The following is a 17,495-nucleotide window of genomic DNA, read 5'->3' as shown; positions in this document are numbered from 1 at the left end:
GGGTAAAAGCCACTGCAATAACAGACAAACACGTAACTAAAGCAGTTCTAAGACATTTGCATGCAGTTTATGTCCAACTTCAACTTCTATCAGCAGCTTTGGGGGGGGGGGGGGGGGGGGAGGAAGAGAACTTGGCTAACAAACATTTATCTAAGAACTTCTTTATGTGCAAGTAGTGAAGGTAAAAACATTCAGAGAATCTCCACTGCAGAAGTAGCTGCCACATTAACAGGGCGCAATTTTCTTCATGCAGCATAGCAGAGTTTCTGAATTGTCTCTGATTTTAGAATCAGACACATAAAAAAAACTGATGTTGTACGATTAAAAATATATTAAATTTGGAGTATGAGATTTCAAATCCCAAACTATATTTTGCTGGAGTTGCGTTAAGTTACATGAAATAACGCACCTTTTAATATACAACGGACCGGACATATTTACTTTATCACATGCTTCAATATTTTAATCTCGTCCTTATAAATGAAAGCAGTGAGATCAAAAAAGCGTTTACCCAAGTTGTTACCCGTGGCAGCTTATAAGCCCTCGCGGATGGCACTGTGGTTACAATCGCTATCCTTCACGCGATATCTAAAAGGTCTGGGTTCAAATCTTATCAATATGAAAAAAATTTTTAATGATATCTTTTAATACCGCGGCCGAGTGTTAGTCTCTCTCTCAGGTGACAGTTGTGCAGTTTATGCGGGAACCCAGATTTTTCATCCAGCAAAATAACCAAACTGACTTGGTTATTTTGCTGGATTGAAATAACCAAAATAAAACCGGTGGCCTCATAGCCATAGTTGCTTCAGCATGAAAACGAAACAACTATAATGCCAATTATGTGATTATAATCTAATTATCTATGTAGTTTGCTCCATCACAACTGCACCTCAAGGAGCTAGGTATATTTTTGCCGTGTACTCCATATCTAAAAATTTCATTCTTTCATACACATCTCCTCTCCACCTTTTCTGACTATTGAATACGGCACGAACAGTCCAAACTAATAAAATAAAGAGCTGTGAAAAGATCTAAACCTCCCAAACACTTCCTCATTCGTTTCAAATATACGTAGTCTCAGTGATGCCCATTTCCATTTACAGTCCGGCAAGACCTCTTACTTTTTCTAACATAAAAAGTAAGTGGTTTCGGCATCACGCTGCTCATCTCACTTGTCCTAATTATTTGCTATACGATTCCTTCCGCTTCAAAGGTCGTACTTGTGTACATGTCTGCTCTGATATCTCTACCCCATTCTGTCATATTCACCTGTTGACTATCGTTCTCCCAAATCTACTAACAACTTGGAACTCTTAGAAATTCGTCTATCTCCAGTCCAACTTTCCGAACAGTAAGATAACTTTCTTTGGTAATTTTAATATGTTCACAACTCCAGCTGGCTTCCGTTTTCTAGTCACACAGACCACTCTGGTTGAGCCGTTGAGGGAGGCTTTTGCAGTTCCAATGACTTCGCGCAGACTAGGTGGTAGATGACTCTCATCAAACGGTGCAATAACACCACTTTGCGTATTTAAAGATACCTTTCGTGTTTGGAGTTTTCATAAAAAAAACAAAGAACAGAATACCATATAATCTCCACCACACGGCAAACAAATACTCTTGATCTTTTTCTTACAAACAACCCTTCCAGATACACGGTTGAGATGAGTGGTCCTCTAGGCACCTCAGATCACAACGTGGTGAAGGTCTTTTCTCTAGAGCCTTTCTCAACCTCGTGTTGTTTGGCATTACAACACTGGAAAATGGGATGGTCTGCGAGATTTATTATCTTTTTTCCTTGGTTGGATTACCGTTTCCAATCTTCTGATGTCAACGTTTGCTTAAATAATGCCAGTGATCTTTAGGGATGAAATCCTTTATTCCACACTCCACCTCAAAATCTCGTCCTTTACTTACACGATAGTTTTTCAATAAATGTGCTAAGGCTGTTGAAGATATGAATGTTGCGTATCGCCACTGGCTTGCATCCAAAACACCATGTTCCCTGCATCTAAATCCCTTGCCTATATCAAATCTCGCAACAATTGTAAAGCAGTCATTAATCAGTCCAAACTAGATTTTGAAAAGGGGTTTTCTTGTCCAAATGGTAGACGAGCATTCAGATCTCTTTCCAAAGCAATTGGCCACAACTTTTGCTCATCTCTACTCCCACCTCGGTCAAAACCGGATGATTCGATTGCCACCACAGCTAAAGATAAAGCTGACCTGCTATCATCCTACGTTCCTTCTAGCTCGGGTATTGTTGTTGTTATTTGGTTTTTAGGAGCATTAGCAACTAAGGCCATATTGCTCCGGGATATGCGGTGGTCATTCCCTGAATGACCTTTCCGCATCCTCCGTATTTGGTGGTGACGGGCTCGAACCCCGGTCTAATCAAGAAGCGTGTGCTACGCACTGCTGCTCCTTCCCACCTGGCTACGGAGGCGCCTAGCTCGGGTATTGATAATCTTGATAAAGCACCTACCATTCCTGTGGTCTTCCATCAAAAGGATTTAAACTATCTGGAAATCTTCCATCTGATCAATAATCGCCAGTATATATTCCGTCAGTGTCTATTCACTGGTGACATACTGGCTTATGTTACTCATATGGACAAATTCGTTGGAAAAGTGCGGTGAAACTCAAGCAGTTGCTATTGACATTTCAGAGGCTTTTAAATAAGTCTTCTAAATAAGCTTCATGGTTTACCACTGTTTTTTGTAATTGGGTATCCAGTTTTGTCTCTGACTGCTCACTTTGGGTGATGGTAGATGAATCTGTCTTCTAACTTCTCCACTAATGTAGGTGATTCCCAAGGTTCAGCGCTTTTTCTCTCTCTCTCTTTCTCGTATATTATTGACCTTCTTCCATTCACCGGATATCCCATACATAGTTCTGCTGATGACAGCACATTGCATCCCACCTTTCAGTTCGAAACCTTGTCCTGCACAAACAGCTTCAACTTCTCGAATAGCCACTACCAATTCCTTAAACGCTGATCTCCAAGTAAATTTCCAGCGAGGCAAAGATAACTTGACTTGAATCCTTCTAAAACTCAGTCCTGTCTGATATCTCGCAAAAAGGATTCTTTTGTTCCTAAGTATGATCGAAGATTATCTTCAATGACACTCGAAATTTCAAGACAAGATCACATATCTCTATTAGTGATTACTGTGACTTCTAATCTCTCTCTCTCTCTCTCTGCATAAGCACATCACAGTTATCGCCTTCTAAATAGCTAGGTATTTCTGTTTCGCTTTCGGCGTTACTTTTCTTCCTATCAGCTGTTCATTCTATGCAAATCTGCACTACCATGGAATAGTGTTCCCACATTAGGTTAACCAATGACCCATCTCTAGCAGAGTCTCTTCACTCTCTCATAGACGTTTTGTTTCTGCTGCATGCCTTTTCTACAGATAAATCCATGGGCACTGTTCTTCTGAATTGGCTTGTATAATTCCCGCTCTCTCTCTCTCAGATCACTCCGAACACGTGACGCAACCAGTCAGCATTCCTTTACTGTCCAGTTTCAAAAACTGACAGACCCAACAACTTTTCTTCTTCCTCATTTTTAGCTTCAACTACCGTTTTCTAGAACAACCTTCCTTCTACATACTGGCGCCTCCGTAGCCAGGTGGGAAAGAGCAGCAGTGCATAGCACACGCTTCTTGATTAGACCGGGGTTCGAGCCCGTCGCCACCAAATATGAAGGATGCGGAAAGGTCCGGGAATGACCACCGCATATCCCGGAGCAATATGGCCTTAGTTGCTAATGCTCCTAAAAACCAAACAAACAAACAACAAACAAACCTTCTACATATTTCCCGAAAATTATAATCTGAAGAGATTCAAGTTTAATATTAACAAGCATCTTGTAATCCTTCAATCCAGGCACGGTACTAAGTACTATAGGCTCTCTACTTTCCGTGCTTGAGGTTTTCGTATATACAGGTTGTCTCAAAAATATTGGTACAAACGTTTAGAGGAGGTAGGTAACATCTAAAGGAATGCGAATCGCATAGGAACCCATAACCGGAAACGTCACCGTAAGTCGATAGACGGCGCTGTTCATCAGTTCGCGAGAGGGAAAATTTCTGGTTTACTCATTCAAGCAGTAGTCGCCGCACGAAGAGCATGCATCGATATACGAACTGTGAGCTGGCAGACATGCCTAGTGTATGGAATAGCAGAGACCTAGTGTATGGAATAGCAGAGGGCAATGGACGAGCCGCTCAACGAATTTATGGAGAACGCTTCCCAGACAGACATGTACCGGACCACCGTTTGTTCGCGCGTGTGCATCAAAATTTGTGCCATTATGGGTCATTTAGAGGTAACAGGAGTAGTGCGGGCAGACCACGTTCGACGCGAACTCCCGCCATGGAAGAAAATGTGTTGAATGCCGTCCAGAATAATCCTACTACCAGCAAAACGTGCCGTTGCCTCTGCCTTAGGAGTGTCTCGTTGCAGCGTACAGCGTGTCTGGCACGACGATTCCTTACACCCCTTTCATCTCCAAAGGGTTCAGTTACTGCTCTCCCAAGATCATCCTGCACGTGTGGCTTTTGCGCAGTGGTTTCTTCAAGTGTTCAAGACTTGAATTTTCCAGCCTATGTTCACAGATGAGGCTTATTTCACTCGGGAAGGCTTATTCAATCAGCAAAATGCTCATGTGTGGGCTCACGACAACCCACATGATGTGCGCCCCCAGGTGACTGCTTAGTCGGCCCATACCTGTTACCATCCCGCATGAACTCCGCTAAATATCGGATCTTTCTTTAACGAGTTCTACCAGGGTTACTTGACGATGTTCCAGCAAATGTGAGACGCAACATTTGGTTTCAACGTGACGGGGCGCCTGCCCATTATGGAAGGTGTGTTCGTGACCATTTGAACAGGCGTTTTGGGCGTCGATGGATTGGCCGTGGTGGACCCGTTGCCTGGCCCCCACGCTCACCTGATTTATCGAGCCTTGATTTCTTTCTGTGGGGGACCCTCAAATCTATCGTGTATGAATCGCCTGTAGACGGAAATATCTCGTGGCGAGACTCATCTGCGCTGCTGCTACTGTCAAAGAAACTCCAGGTGTGTTCGACCGTGCCGCATCGGTGTCACGCATGCATCGCGTCTCATGGTGGAACCTTCGAGCATCTGTTGTAACATCATGAAATGCATCCATCTCGTACTCCATTGTTAATATTATGTCAAATAAATGTTTGCCATTAATTACTGTCTTGTGTCATTTCTGCTTCTTGTGCCTCTGCTACTACTTTCCCGTGACGTTTCCGGTTATGGGTTCCTAAGCGATTCACATTCCTTTAGATGTTTCCTACCTCCCATAAACGTTTGTACCAATATTTTTGAGACACCTTGTATATATATAAATAACGTGAAAACGAACTCCTTGCAGATTTTGCATTTAATGAAAAGCTTTGAAGTGGGATGTGGAATACCATATGAAGAGTTCAATAAAAGAGACAAAGCCACGGAGCGAAAATGTACGTGGAAATCAGTCGTAATTAGAAGAGGCAGTCTGTAAAAGGGTATAACACAAATGTGTTATACCCTTTTACAGACTGCCTTTAACAGGTCGTTTCAGGTCGCTCACAAATGACAGAACAACGATAAAAGCATTTAATAAATTCAGCGAAATAACGTAAGATCCGTTAATACAATACCGTGTAATGCAAAGTGACCCCATCGGATGGTGGAAAGAAAGCAACTTGCATATGTAAATACGAGGATCTATCAAATAGGTATTTGGGACTGATTTAATAGCGGGACAAAAGACTTGTTTACGTATTCCATTACTTATTCCAGTAATGCTACTACATTGAAACATGCTGGGAACTGTTCTTTTGCTATGGCTTTCACATTCATATTCTCGTGTTTTCAATTTTATCCTCGCTGTTGTCAAATCTTTTAACTTTAAACTGCTTTCAGTTTAAGAAAGCGAAAGAAATCATACGTGCCCAAAGTGAGGACGTGGCATGTTATGCTTTGCCTGTCTTCCCCAAACTGGCCCGGCCCATCTTTAGATATTCATCTAAAGACGGGCCAGTTTGGAGAAGTTTATTATCATAAAGACAAAAGAGCCAGGTGCCATTTTTCATTGATGTGGGAGTTTCCTTCCACCCAAATCACGAATGCGCAGCAGAAGCACTAATGTCTGAATGTCTGATTCACCTCAAGAAGAGACCCGTGGCGAACTAGATTTCCTTGATTGAAAAATGTCCGCGACACTTAAATATTTCATCCACTGTCATATTTTTCCATCGTTTTTCAACTTAAAAAACTGCAGGAATGTTGTTGCATGATTCAGTGCACGATTTTCCAAATGGTGTTTGGAATATTTTTCGTTTCTGAAGCGTTCTCTGGAATTTAACACAAAAAAGCTCACCTAAACAGTGTTCTTTAAAATCAGTAATTTCAAACCACGATGTAAGGCTTACAGGTCCTTGTATTAACTCACATAACAGAGTGTTATTTGTGTTAGTACAAGGTTCGTAGGAAGCACAATAGGATTTGAAGTGCGAGGTTACCAATGAGTTTCAGTTGAGAAAGAGATGCTATCTCATTCGGAGCTTACATTTCTTCATGGTTCCTGAACAATTACGGTTTCAGAACTTTGATAAACAGTTTCTATTCAGTTTTTACAATTAGTAATCAGTATTCCCGAGGGATACTCTTTAGAGGTAACTTAAGATATTTATGGCTATAGCATTCGGTATTGATCTCAGACGTGCTTCCAAGAGCACTCTTGAAGAGTGGGGATGAATACTGCGTTCTTTATAACATGGAAAATTTTCACATTAAGTACACAGAAAGACGATGAGCGTGAGAAATATTCCTCATATTTTCCACACTAAAAAACTAATCCGAGTTTATTTTGCTTCTTTAAACAAGAATAGCATCTTTCGATCCTGTTACCATGACTTCACTGGTGATTGGTATAACCATGTATCAGGGAAGCTGCGTGGCTTAGTCTTCATCAGTAGTCATGTCTTCTAGTTCTGGCTATCTTCATTTAGTTATCTTTGGTATTACTTTTATCTTTGCGGGTGACAAACACCAGTCAAGAAACACATCGGATACAAATATTTGTATCCGATGTTTCGCAATAGGTTTGAACTGGTTCTTTAGTGATAACTGGGCTATGCTCCGAGTTCATCCATTTTAGTTTCGTTGCTGTGGAAGGGACGTATATACAATGTCCCTCTTCTTAGAAGTTAGTTTAAGTACTTTTTTGCTTGGTTCATCGTGACAATAACAATAGTAGAGTCACTACACAGTCCATGAATGTCAACAGGAATTTGTTCCCCTTTAATCGAATGCTGCGTTCTTTTTTTTTTTTTTTTTTTTTTGTTTTGCGCAGTAGTTGTTCTGTTAAAGGGCGGCAGCCATTTTACACAGCAGCTACTGCGCTGCAGATGTCATTACATCGTAAGCCGACAAAGGAAGTTAATGCGCATGAATTTTTCGCAGTCATTTGATGGGCCGACTCCAGAAATAAAGACTGGAAGCATTAGAGTTTCTAAATGATCGTCATGCACAAGGTAGTCTTAAAAGGGAACACTCACAACCATCTTCAGCAATCCTTCCAGACAGTTGGCGAACGTTCCTTCTAATGCAAGGGTTTAAAGCAGTCGGCAACGCCCTCAAATCGTGCAATACGGTTGGCGAAATGATAGTTTTCTATACGAAATGATTCTACGATTCAAAATAATGAAAAAAGTGAATCCCACAAACAACTTTTGTGGGTATCGATGATCTTTCCAACATTCATTACAATTCTATTCTATTCGGCTCCCAATTACAGCCACTGTAAATCAGCACCATCCTAACGATCTTACAACATGCGGAATATCCATGAAGTAAAAGATGACCGCAGTGTTCGTTCTTGCTTGCTTTCCTCTGTCAGAAATTTAAGTTATGAGTTTTATTTCTTTAAGATGAGGTAAGGAAACAGTTGGCATTTCTTTCTTCCTCGTTCTTTATTACAGCAGACAACAAAGCATGTGGTAGTCAAGTAATGCATCAAGTCCCAGTTAAAAAGTTGTTTCAAGTGATTGATGTCGGGTTGGAAAATTCAAAGCTTGCATCGTAAATTACCATCTTAAGAAACAGCCATTTTGCTTCATTTATGACTTAAATATTGCTTGAAAAAAATCGATGTATAAAGTGATAATAAGGGGGATTGCCATTTAAGATGAAAAAATCCATTTGATCGACTTGATGTTCAGTGCGGAGAAACGATGGCACCGATTTCTCTTTTTGTGGAAGATGCATAAACTCACTCATGGAAGAACGTTTCAAATAGCACAACCATGTTACAAAGGCACGGCAAATCTTTGTAATATGTTTTAAATGTTATACGTAACGAACCCCCCCCACCCAAAAAAAGAGAAATTCATAATTTTAAATGGGACAGGTTCAATTGTGTAGAATTTTCATCGAGGCAACTCGATGAAAATAACAACATAAACCATTGAAAAGTCAGCATATCGTGTCGGTAAATGCGTGTATTATTCAGTTGCCTGTTTCTTGGATAAAATCCTGAATCTTCGGTAGAAGAAAACCGCGCAGTCCTCGCACGAGACAGACTAATTCGCTACGGGATGAAATAAGCCCATACAGATTCCTCCTGTCTCAAAGTCGGGCGTTTTCTCCGCGGAGGAAAACAGCAACCGAAAGCAATGTCCTTGCTACCAAGCAAATGGAAGAGAATCCGTCTGTGAGAGCAAAACTGAAGTTGCAAGTTTTACACCATAGCACCAGCATTTCTCGTTTGGACAGATAAACACTAAGCACGTTCGGAAAGACCTACTAGTTAGTTATCCTATTTAATTGCAAATAAATTTTCTGTTTACCTTTCTTGTAAACTCCTCTGGCCATACAGGGTCAGAAGAATTTAGAAGGCGGCCACAAAGCTATTTACTGGTTTTCGTCGCATAAGAAACCAGCGCGGAAAGCATTTAAAATTACTGTTCATTCTCTAACGACCTTATCATCTTTGTTTTCTTACAGAACTTTTTTGACATTGACACACTTTGCCTAAATGCTTTTGCTATAGTTTGAGCAGTAAATAAATCGGGGACGTCGATGATTAGCGAGTCACTAATTAACAGTTGGGGATTGGATGACAACAAAAATCTCGTGAAATTGTTTTTTGCTACGATGTATGTACTTAAAGGAAAAAGGCGAGAATTATAAACGCATTAAACTAACGGCGCACATTTCTGTACCAAACATTAGCTCGCTGTCTTATTCATTACAAGAGAGGGAGAGGACCACACGAACGACATATGTTCGTACGAAACATATGAACCGTGCAAATACCAGTTTAGCTAACTGGACAGGCAGCAGCACGCACGCCCAGTTTAAACAGAAATGTCGTCTTATTATCTTTCCAATACTCTTTTGACGTTGGTGTGTGGCACGGCGCTTAAACTTTGCTCTTAACGAGACCGTGAGTCACACCTGAAGAAGTCAATGCTCATCGATTTATCCGAGGTTCTTTGGCGACATGCTCCTTCCCCGAAATGCCGCCATTCACTTTAGTGCGAGGTGAAATGAAATGAGCGGCGAGAGAGTCCTTTAGCAATTATGACTCATTTAACGACGTTATTTAAGGCGAGTTTGCTGCACAGAAAGCTGAAGAAAAGAACACTTACCGAAGTGGAGCGAAGAAGCACGTTCGCAGATCCGTAGTGTCCGTTCATAATCCCATACACAACGCACAGGCGTGGCCGAGCACAGAAATTTTAAATTTTCACTCACTTCTGTTCAAAGGTGGACGGAGTGTGACGGATGCGACATGCAACACACGCGCATGTAATGACGAAATGATGCAGAGGCCAGAGAAACCGGTTCACGTGACAGTGACATCAGGCAACTTACCATAGCCAATCGGTAACTTTGTGCCTTCCTCGCTAAGCAGCATGGGATGCCAGGCAACAAACACCGGGACAATTTGCCACGGTGTCTTGCAGTCGGCATATCTGTGCTTAGGAAATCAGATGACTAACCAGGTCACACGTGAGGAGACATGCGGGGTCCACCCACTGCGCGCTCTTCTACGCCATCATGCGTCTGATTTTGTAAAGCGGGATATACGGAAGATCTTTCAGCAATTTAAGTGTTTTATTTAACAGATATTTCTCTCTTTCGAAAGAATACCAGGCAGCATCTTCCTTGTGGAAGAGAAAGCGTTCTAAAGTGCAAAGGGTGGCTTACGGAGAATAGGACTGCCACTAAATATTAGTCACTGCATTATCATTTTGCTACAGTATTCTCTTTCTTGTCTCCTTGATTTTACTTCACTTGACTTCCTTCTTAAAGCTGATAATATAAAAGTATTTTATTTTGCTACACACGAGCAAGGGAAAAACACTAGTGGTAGATATCTACTCAGCTTATGGGGCTGAGGGCCACGGTGTGGGAAACGCAAGCTGAGTAGATACAACTATGATTTTTTCTACTTTCCTTAAAAAGAATATTTAACTGAAAATTCGAGGAAATAAATCGAAATTTTATCTACAATATAATCAAATATATAAAAAAAAAACCTCCTCTTTCCGGGACACGAAAATGGCGTCAGTAACACTCTTTAAAATCCTCTTTAGAAAAAGATCAGCAACGTAACCCTCTGCTTCAAAAAAAAAAAAAAAAAAAAAAAAAAAAGAAAAGTGAAAAGCAAGTAGTAAAAGTGTTGTAAACTCAAAAATAATCATTGAATAAATGATTATTATTACGAAAGGTATAATTTCGTTTTATGCAGGGAAAGCGACTTTCCCGTCATCATTATTAAAAAAATGAAGTGGATGCACCTCTGTGCACGCCTTCATGTTCATCAAAAAAGGTAAACTTTTCATTATGATTTTTTCTGAGCATAAAAGGGCGCTGATTAGGATACACTAAAGCGTAACAATATCATAATATTAACCCTTTTTTAATTTGGCAACTAAGCTCGCTTAAATTTCTGTTTCGAGGTGCAGCCCTCACCACACCTTTAACTACGTAATGTGCCCACTGGAAAAGAAGGTATCACTAATCTAAAACCAGCGTCAATGGCGGAAGATGAACCAACAGCCTTTCGCAAAATGTTTCCGAGACCGGTAAACAATTTTGTCACTGGATTTTCCGCAGTGCTAAATCCTTTACGGGAAGCACCCACGAATTATTATATACACCGTGATAGCCTAGCAACTACTAGGAGTTCAATAACGTACCTCAACCCTGAAATGCATACCAAATGTGATTTGTAAAAGAAGAGAAGTTTACCTCAGTATAATACGTAGAACACTTCCCAGAAATTAAAACGAAAATAATTATAATAATTGTTCACGATTCAGTTCTCAAGAACCAAATCATATCCCTCTATCGTATCCATGAAGAGATGCAAGCCTTTTGCAAGCTAATTTCTTATTTTTATTGTAACAATCCAAGTGGAAGTCGAAAATCAAGCCGCATAAGAAATCAGTGAATTAAATACTTTAATTCCAAAGTGTTCGGCGCTTGCAGATATAAACAATTTATTCTCATCTTTGAAAAAGTTTGAGCTTCTTCCTCACTTTTATCCTCCCAATTATCGAATATTACCCCTGAATGCGACTCCAAGTTGTATAAAACCAAATGGGTTGATCGAGATGTGTATTCGTTCAGGTTTTGAATAGCATTTCAAAAGATTATAGTAAATTATTCTTATTTACTCATAGGGCAATATCATCCAATTTATGGCCTTTCGGAAAAATTCCAAAGCTATTATCATTACTGATTAAAAAAAATCAATTTTTACTAATTACAAAATATCACAACTAAACCAATTAAAATAATATAACGTACCACAGCTATAATCTATTCTGTAGAGAATTAACATGAAGGCAAAATGTGAATAATAAGAGTTCATATTCTTTGGTGTTTCTTTTATAAGTATACATTATATGATGCTCTGAAATGAAACGCCCTCTGTTCCATACCACGAATCAATGCTTCTGTGTTAATCCTGTGAATAGAATTTTATTCTTCCACAGGTACACTATCATTCTTCGCCTATGCTAAAACTCGCAACAACTGCAAAATAGTTATTAATCAATCCAAACTAGATTCTGAACAGGTTAAGAACAGAAAATTGCTTCTTTTCCAGATGGTCGTGGAACTGTCTCTCTCCAAAGATATTCCATAAATACCATCAAAGGATAGCTGTAACCTTTGCCCATCAATACCCCCACCTCTATTAAAACCTGATAATTCTATTGCCTCCTTAGCTGAAGATGAGAAGTGGAGAAATACCTGATGGTATTTCTCCACTTCTCAAAACCTGTACTCCTGAGTTACCCCTGTTCTGTGTTATGCCACTGGTGTTTTTCCTTCTGCTTGGAAATTTTCCCATATCCAGCCAGTTTCTAAAAAGATTCGGAAATCCGTCCCATCCAATTAGCGCTGCAATGCTCTTGCTTATACTCTTTCCAAAGTAATGGAGAAATCCATTAACCGCCAACTCCTAAACTCTCTTGAAATTTTCCATCTTATCAATATGGATTCCTTCTGTGTCCATCTACAGGTGATAATCCTGGCTTACGTTACCCATCTAGGGGACAAATTCAAATCCATAAGATGCAAGCTTGTTTTAGAAGACCTTTATGTTTGGCATAAAGGTCTTCTAAACAAGCTTCCATCTTATGGATTTCCGACTGTATTTTGCAACTGGGTATCCAGTTTTTTCTTTAACCGCTCTCTGCGAGCGATGGTAGATAGCTCTCTATCTTCTAACTTCTCCACTAACGCTGGTGTTCCCCAAGGTTCAGTTCTTTCTCCCACTCTTTTTCCCTTGTGTATTGATGACCTTCTTCCACTGACTGTAAATCCTATCGTTAATTTTGCTGCTAATAGCACATTGCATTTCACCTTCGAGTTTGGGAAACCTTGCCCTGCACCATCAGCTTCATCTCCAGGTAATTCTCTGATGGGACAATGGTAACTTACTTAATTTCAATCTTCTAAAGCTCAGTCCTATCTTATATCTCGCAAAAAGGAGCCTACGGCTTCTATGCTTATCTTTGATGTTACTCAAATCTCTAGACAAGATCACATATTTCTATTAGGGATTGCCATGACTTCTAATCTCTCTTGACATAAGCACCTCAGAAATGTTGCTTTCTTTGCATCTAAAAAACTGAGTTTTTTCTTTCGCTTTCGGCGTTACTTTTCTTCTAAACAGCTACTACTCACTCTGTACAAACCTCAAATCCATCCTGCCATAGAATATTGTTCCAACAACTGGGGCAGTGCCCCCATAACCTCTTTCAGGCTTCTGAACTCCACTCAAGAGGGCAATTGGGTTAATTGATGACCCATCTCTTACAAAGTATCTCCACTTTCTGTCTCATAGACGTTCTGTTTTGCCGACCGGGCTAGCCAGGTGGGCAAAGAGCCAGTCTGGCAACCCAAAGGTTGCAGGTTCGAATCCCACCTTGGGCTTGGATTACAGTAAAATGCAAAAACTTTGGGAAGTGCATTATGGCCACAAAAGCCGATGCGCCAACAACTAACAAAAAAAAAAAAAAAAAGAAAAGAAAAAAAAAAAAAGCGTTCTGTTTCTGCTTCATGCCTTTTCTACAGATACTTCCATGGACACTGTTCTTCTGAATTGTCTTCTATAATTTGCATTCTCTCTTCCAAACCAGTCGGACACGTGCTGCAACCAGTCAACATCCATTTACTGTCTAACTTCAAACTCACAGAATAAACTTTTCTTCTTTCTCATTTATCCCATCAACTTCTGTTTCCTGGAAAAACGTTCCTTCACATCTTTGTCCTGAAAATTTACAATTTACAGAAAAATTCAAGTATCTTCGTTCTTCTCAAACTACAATCCACGCAAGTTGTAATGCGATTCGTGTTTGAAGATTTGCATAAAGAAAAAAAAAAAAATTCCCAAAATCCCTGTAATGAATTAACGTCTTTGCTCAACCTTGTCCCAGGCCTTTTCTGCACTTCAGATGGCGCCTTTGCCATTAAGTTATATCAGATTCCGTTATTCATTAAAACGTTTGTCGCATTTTTCATTTTAATTTTAAAATGCATCTTCAAATCCCACAATATTTCATCTAGATTAACACAGACATTACCTAATGTCACTCTAGGCTAATTAATGTGAGCATTTGCGACTTCTCACTGGTTATACACGAAATGAGGTCATAATCCTTTGAAAAGGGACAACAAACGGATGAAAGTGTGTCAATGCTATTTTTCCCCTTAGAAAAAAAAAAAAAGTTTTCAGTAAATTTCGTTAAAGAAGTTCAGAAATTGTTCCTATTCGCTTCGCACAACTGCTTTGCCTCATCTCCCTACACTCAACGTGCATAGAAACGAGAGTTTGAGGTTTATTCAATGAAAATGAAATTGTGGCATGTTTAAAACATGAAGCAAATTCCCTCTGGTACCTTGAAACCACCTTGAATAGGCTTGCTTCCTAATGATAATCCGTTTTCTTCATTGAATGGTCCTTTTCTGTCTGATTAATGGAAATTGGGAGGGGAGGGGAGGGGAACTATAAACAGCAGTACCAGTTAGATTTCGCTGCCTTTGAGGTCCACAAGACGTTCATGTTGTATTCAAATATATTCTTATATTCATACGAAAGTTAACCTGAACTTGGAAAATCCTTAAACCTTAAAATAGACTGACAGAGAATAAAACACAAGTTCAAATAAAACATGTATTCAAATAAATTCCTTCCTTCCCTCTAGTAACAAACAGTGTCCCACTTTCCACCTCGCACCTGGGTAGCCAAAGTTAGAAGACCAGCCACAGCGCTGGATGCATACTTCGTCTTCACGACACGGAAGTGTCAGAAGTAGTTGTGTACACTAACCACAGTTAAAGTTTACTTATTCTACGATTCGTGTTCAGCTAACACACAATACGCCTAAATTTGCTACAATTTTGCATACGTGCCAGCAAAGCATTTTGGTAATCAGAAGAAAAAAAGGAAAACTAGCTACAGGAGAATGGACTTATGTCCTCATTAACTCAGGTAACGTTGCCAATGGGCGAATACCAGGAGGAACTGAGTGGGTGATAGTCGACGCAACAGGAACGAGGATAATTAAAAAAGTAACCTCAAAATGCGCGAGGAAAGCGAAAAGAAAAGGAAATTCGTCAAAGCCAAAGATAGATTGAATGCCTTGTATATGAATGATTAAGCGCGCACAAATTGGGTCACTGTTTTTATCCGTGGTGTGTTGTTTATTTAAAAAAATTCAAATAGTTATGTCTTTGGCATATAGCTGATTTTGAAGGAATGGGAAAGTTAAATAAGGCAGTGTAAATTTACTTTTTTTTTTTTTTTTTTTTTTTTTTTTTTTACAGCGATAACACTAATCTTGGTTAACTTCAAAAATTGCTAAAACGGTTTATGCGCTGATTTTCAGTTTTATTTAGCTTTACGCTTCTTCAAAGAGCAAAGCCCGGAATGGATGGAACGGTCATCCAGTTCTTAAAAAAATTTCCATTTTCATCCTTGCTTAAGAATCGCAATTAGTACTGTAATTCTTAAATGAGCTTAAAAAAAAAAAAAATTACAATTTTTTTTTTGTAAAGCTCATTTAGGAACTGCTAATTGTCCAAGTTTGCCTCGTTATTAAATCAATTTTTTAAAATCTGGTTATTTGTTATATACACCGTGATAGCCTAGCAACTACTAGGAGCTAACTTGTGTTATTGATAGGCTTTTGCTTCAGTTCAGTAACGTACCTCATCAACCCTGAAATGCATACCAAATGTGATTTGTAAAAGAATAAGAGAAGTTTACCTCAGTATAATAGGAAGAACACTTCCCAGAAATTAAAACGAAAACAACTGTTATAATTGTTTTCGTTTTAAATTTCTGGGAAGTGTTCTTCCTATTATACCGAGGTAAATTTCTCTTATTCTTTTACAAATATTAATATCAACGTAGAACATACTGAGCTTTACAGCTTTGGTTCATAATACCAAATGTGAATATAACTGATCGCTAAATTCCCTAAGCCGAAATATCAATAGGAGAAATCAAAAGATAATCATAATTCCTCCACCCGATCAACTCGGGTCACCTGACTTCTCTTAGTGCTGCTCACTCGCTTTGTCTAAAAAACATGAAATATCTTTAAACGATAGAGATTTTTATAAAATAACACGTGCTTCTCGGGACCCGATGTAAGAAATCTCATTACTTAAATGGCTTAAGAAGAGGTTATCCCATTACCTTTTTTCCAAGTATCAAATTTCCTACTTACCAGGATTCGCTGCCCCGTGCATATAGGGCAGCGAATATAGGGCAATGACAAACTGAATTATTAAATTTACTCCGATACTATTGTCGTCTTCAATTCAATGCCCAAATTGCTCCAGCAATTAGAACTGCACGTTAGGAGAATTCTGGTCAAGAATAACGTTTCTAACGCATTTCTTACGATTCTTCGAATTTAGGTTCGTTTCATGTCATTACGTTATGCGAGCATATATGTTCTGTTACGGGTATCTCTCGGATTATGCGATTAATAATGCTCTTAATTAAAGAGTATTACCGTCTATGAAAATGAATTCAGGACGTGTGGCGCTTCTGAACAGCCTCATTATAAAGCTCCAGGATCTGGTCTCAATACCAATGAGAAATAATGGCGTCTCTCTGAAAAATGTCGAAATCGGTGCAGTCGATGATGGTAGTTCATCCCAGGACCGCCGCAAACAGCAGTCTCTTTCCCTGATGTTCTGCCGTACCCGGTTGAAGTCGTTCACTTCAAATTGGATAAAATAAAATATGTGACGTCGCCCTTATTGAGTGTATGAATACGTGGGAAGTTTTGATTGTGTATGTAATGAACCAGTCCTTGTTTCCAGTTCAGTACATCTTAAACTATATTATTTGTTAAGGTACCTTTTAACAAATTTGTCTCTCTGTGAACAATGCCCCAATATGGAAGCGAGTTTTGCTTTAAAAATTGAAAATCTGGGAAGTTTATTTTGTTTTCGAAAACTATTCGATTCCGTTCTGTTTTCGTGTGACGAAGGTGAACAAATTCGTTGGTTTCAAAAAGTGAGCAACAATTCATATTTGTAGAAATATACGTATACAGTAAATTGTATACGCAGTGCGCGCTGCTTATTTGGATCACGAATAATGTTATAATTCATTTAACATTATCACTTTTTATGAAGTCCCGATCACGACAACCATACGAACTGTAAGAAGCAAAATCAGTAAGTAGTTCCACAACGTGTTGGAGTTCGAGAACAAATCCGGGATGTTACTTAATCATTTCCACCGAACATGTATACTCGAACAATATACTAGTACAGAAAACGTGTCGTTTATTGTAATCAGCGCTTCGGTTTATATTATTGCGGTTTACGCATATTCGGTGGAAATGATTAAGTAACATCCCGGATTTGTTCTCGAACTCCAACACGTTGTGGAACTACTTACTGATTTTGCTTCTTACAGTTCGTAT

General features: G+C 39.4%; 1 protein-coding gene across 6 annotated transcripts in view; it reads right to left on the bottom strand.

Annotated features, from left to right (window-relative positions):
• LOC150091143 (protein muscleblind-like) overlaps positions 1–17,495 on the bottom strand; it is a 920,216-nt gene that overhangs the window by 701,698 nt on the left and 201,023 nt on the right. Inside the window, exon 1 of one of the 6 annotated variants that reach the window (XM_090374433.1) lies at positions 9,675–9,829. The exons of the other annotated variants lie outside the window; for them this stretch is intronic. The gene's annotated coding sequence lies outside the window, so the exon portion shown is untranslated. Of the gene's footprint in view, positions 1–9,674; positions 9,830–17,495 lie in introns of those variants that run through there. 6 annotated transcript variants of the gene reach the window in all.

This window comes from Mastigoproctus giganteus, chromosome 1 (genome assembly GCF_048544385.1).
Source record: "Mastigoproctus giganteus isolate SK-2022 chromosome 1, ASM4854438v1, whole genome shotgun sequence".
NCBI classification, from domain to species: Eukaryota; Metazoa; Arthropoda; class Arachnida; order Uropygi; family Thelyphonidae; genus Mastigoproctus; species Mastigoproctus giganteus.
The sequence above is the reverse complement of the archived record's forward strand: the minus strand, read 5'-3'. Positions and strand labels throughout refer to the sequence as shown.